Genomic DNA, 4223 nt, shown 5'->3' with positions numbered 1-4223 from the left:
AAGGATCAAACCGTGGAAATACTGGAAAATATATATATATTTTTAAATCCTCACTATGCTGAAGGTGGTTAAGAAGAACACAGAGAAAAACCTAAAGAATGCCAGGAAAACAATGAATGAACAACATGAGAATATCAATAAAGAGAACCAAACAGAAATATTGGAGTTAAAGACCACAAAAACTGAAGTGAAAAATTCCCTAGAGGGTTTCAAAAGCAGATTGGAGCTGGCAGAAGAAAGAATTCATGAACTCAAAGACAAGATCATTGAAAATAATCAGGCTGAGGAACTGAAAGAAAAAAGAATTTTTAAAAAGTGAAATTAGCCTGTGATACACGTGGGACACCATCAAGCACATGAATATACACATTAAGGGAGTCCAAAAAAGAGAAGAAATAAAGAAAGGGGCAGAAGGAATATTCAAGCAGACAGTGGCTGAAAACTTCCCAAACTTATTAAAGATGTGAATATGCACACTCAAGAATATCAAGTAATCCCAAACAGGATAAACTTGAACTACTTCCAGACATAGAGTAGTCAAACTGGCAAATGCCAAGGGCAAGAAGAGAGGTCTGAAAGCTGGAAGAGAAAAGCAACATGTTGTTTAGAAAGGAATACCAATGAGATTAAGTGCTGTTTTCTCATCAGAAGCAATGGAAGCAAGAAGATGGTGGCATTAAGTACTGTAAGAGCTAGAAGAAAACAATTACCAACCATTACTTTTATGTCTGGCAAGACTGTCTTTCAAAAATGGGGGAGAGATAAGACATTTCCAGATAAACAAAAGCTGGGGAAGTTTGTCACTCTGGAGCTGCCCTCCAAGAAATGTTAAAGGCAGTTCTTCAGATTGAAAGGAAAGGACACTAGAGACTGGATTGGAGTGGCATAAAGAAATAAAGCCCTCTAGTAAATGTAACCATATGGGTAAATATAAATGCCGGTACAATTTTATTGTCTTTTTTGGTATGTAATGCCACTTCTTACGTCTTAACATTTCAAAAATGAATAAAAAGTAATAATAAATCTATGATTTGGGAAATACAACATAAAAAGATATAATTTGTAACAAGTACAAAAAAAGGTGGTGCAAGAGAGGAATAGCAACATTGTATGTGAATGACAATGAAGTTAAGTTAGTAAAAATCAAACATGGTTGTTATATATTTAGGATATCCAATTTAAGACCACAGTAGGCACAAAGAAAAATATATGAAAACTATATATACAAGGAAGGAGATGTGGCTTAACTGATAGAGCATCCATCTACCTTATATGGGATGTCCAGGGTTTGGTACTTAGGGCCTCCTGGCCCATGTGATGAGCTGGCCCATGCACAGTGCTGCTGTGCACAAGGAGTACCATGCCACACAGGGGTGCTCCCTGCATACGGGTGCCCCACATGCAAGGAGTGCACCCCGCAGGAGAGCCACCCTGCATGAAAAATGCAGCCAGCAAGATGACAACAAACAGAGACACAGATTCCCGGTGCCACCTGACAAAAATGCAAGTGGACGCAGAAGAACACACAGCAAATGGACATAGAGAGCAGACAATGGGGGGGGGGGGGGAGGGAAGAGAAATAAATAAAAATAAATCTTTAAAAAAACTATTTACAGAAAGAAATCAGAAGGGACTCAAAATGGGACAATAGAAAAACTCAAATAAATATGACAGTAGGCATTAATGGAAGAACTAAGGAACAAAAACCATATAAGACTTACAAAGACCATATATCAATATGGCAGAAAAAGTCCTGCATTATCAGTAGTTACTTTAAGTGTAAATGGATCAAACTCTCCAGTCAAAAGGCAGAGATTGGCACAATGGATAAAAAAGCATGACCCAACTATATGCTGTTTACAAGAGACTCATCTTAAATTCAGACACAAGTAGTTTAAAAGTAAAAGGATGGAAAAATATGCAAATAGTAACCAAATAGTAACCAAAAGAAGACTCTACTAATATCGGATAAATAGACTTTAAGTCAAATATTATTGAGGGACAAAGAAGGTCACCATACTGATAGAGGTGTCAATTCAACAGGAATATAAAACAATTATAAATTTATATGCTTATATGCACCTAATGGCAAAGCCCCAAAATATCTGAAGTGAATACTGGCAGATTTGAAGGGAAAAATGGACAGTTATTTATATTTGTGTGTGTATTATATTGTATTATATTTTAAAAAATATATATATATATATTTAGGTACTGGGAGCCAGGGATTGAACCCAGGACCCCATATGTGGGAAGCCAGTGCTCAACCCCTGAGCCACATCAGCTCCCCTGAGTTGGTTTTTTCATTTGTTTGGCTTGTTGTGTTTTGTTTTTTAGGAGGCACTAGGAACCGAACCCAGGACCTCCCATGTGGGAAGCAGGCACCCAACTGCTTTAGCCACATCCACTCTTCCAGTTCTATATTAATAGTAGGTGATATCAATATACCACTTTCAATAATGGATAGACCATCTAGACAGAAGATCAACAAGGAAATAGAACATTTGAATCATACTCTTCTAAATCAAGTAGGCTTAACAGACAAATATAGAACACTTCACCCAACAACAACTGAATACACATTCGAATCAAGTCTACATGAATCATTCTCCAGGGGGTACCAGTTGGTAGGTCCCAAAACAATTTTCAATAAAGTAAAAACTATTAAAAGCATACAATGTATCTTTACTGGCTACAGTGGAATGAAGCTAGAAATCAATAACAGAGGGATAATTAGAAAATTCATAAGTATATGCAAATTGAAAACATACTTTTAAAAAACCAATGTGTCAAGAAGAAATCATAGGGAAGCGGATGTGGCTCAAGTGATAGAGCTTCTGCCTACCATATGGGAGGACCTGGGTTCAATCCCTGAGGCCTCCTGGTGAAAGAGAAGAGAAAGCATGCCTGCATGGCAAGCCAGTGCCTGAGTGAGTGCCCACATGGTTAGCCAGTGCCCCATTCAAGTGAGTCACATAGTAAGATGATGACACATCAAAAGAGAAACAAGGGGATAGTCAAGATGAAGCACAGCAGAAACCAGGAACTGAGGTGGCACAATTGACAGGGAACCTCTCTCCCCATCAGAGGTCTCCAGGATTGAATCCCCACGAATCCTAGAGGAAAGAAAATGAGAAGAGAAGACAACACAGACAGTAAGAACAGCAGGGCAGGAAGAGGGGAAGGGGGAAATGAATGAATGAATGAATGAATGAATAAATAAATCTTAAAAAAAGAAGAAGAAATCACAAGGGGAATTAGGAAATATCTTGAGGTGAATAAAAATTAAAACATAACTTACCAAAACTTATGAGGAAAAAAAGAAACAAAAAAATAAAAAATTCATGGAATGCAGCAAAGACAGCACTGAGAGGAAAATTTATAGCTCTAAATGCTTACATTAAAAAAATTAGAAAGACCTCAAATCAGAGACCTAACCACACAATTGAGAACTAGAAAAAGAAGAGCAAACTAAATGCAATGCCAGCAGAAGGAATATAACAAAGATTAGAGTGGAGGTAAATGATATAGAGAATTTTTAAAAAATCAGTAGAGATGATCAATGATACCAAAAACTGGTTCTTTGGAAAGATCAATAAAATTGATAAATCCTGACAAAGGATTTTCATTGAAAAAAGGAAGGCACAAATAACTAAAATCAGAAATGGAAGGAGGTGGGTATTATTAGTGACCCCACAGAAATAAAATGAATTATAAGAGGATGCTATGAATAATTGTGTACCAACGAATTAGGTAACTTAGATGAAATGTACAAAGTCCTAGAAACACACAAACTACCTACACTGACTCAATCTAAGCCCTCTCTTGATATAGATGTGGAGCGGACACAACCATTCCAAGGTCCACAGGATGGAGGAATAGAATATGGATTAGAGTGGACTTACGGATATTCTATTCATGAACTATTGAGATTAGTAATAGAAGGAAATGTGGCATTGGTGTGGAGAAAGTGGCCATGGTGGCTGCTGGGGGTAGGGAGTGGGAGGAAGAGATGAGATGTGGGGGCATTTTCGGGGGTTAGAGTTGTCCTGGGTGGTGCTGCAGGGATAGTTACCGGACATTGTATGTCCTCCCATGGCCCACTCAGTGGAATGTGGGAGAGTGTGGGCTATGATGTGGACCATTGACCATGAGGTGCAGTGGTGCTCAGAGATGTATTCACCAAATGCAAAGAATATCTCATGATGATGGAGGAGATTGTT

The sequence above is a fragment of the Dasypus novemcinctus genome, chromosome 25, assembly GCF_030445035.2.
Source record: "Dasypus novemcinctus isolate mDasNov1 chromosome 25, mDasNov1.1.hap2, whole genome shotgun sequence".
Lineage (NCBI taxonomy): Eukaryota > Metazoa > Chordata > Mammalia > Cingulata > Dasypodidae > Dasypus > Dasypus novemcinctus.
Note: the sequence above shows the minus strand (reverse complement) of the source record.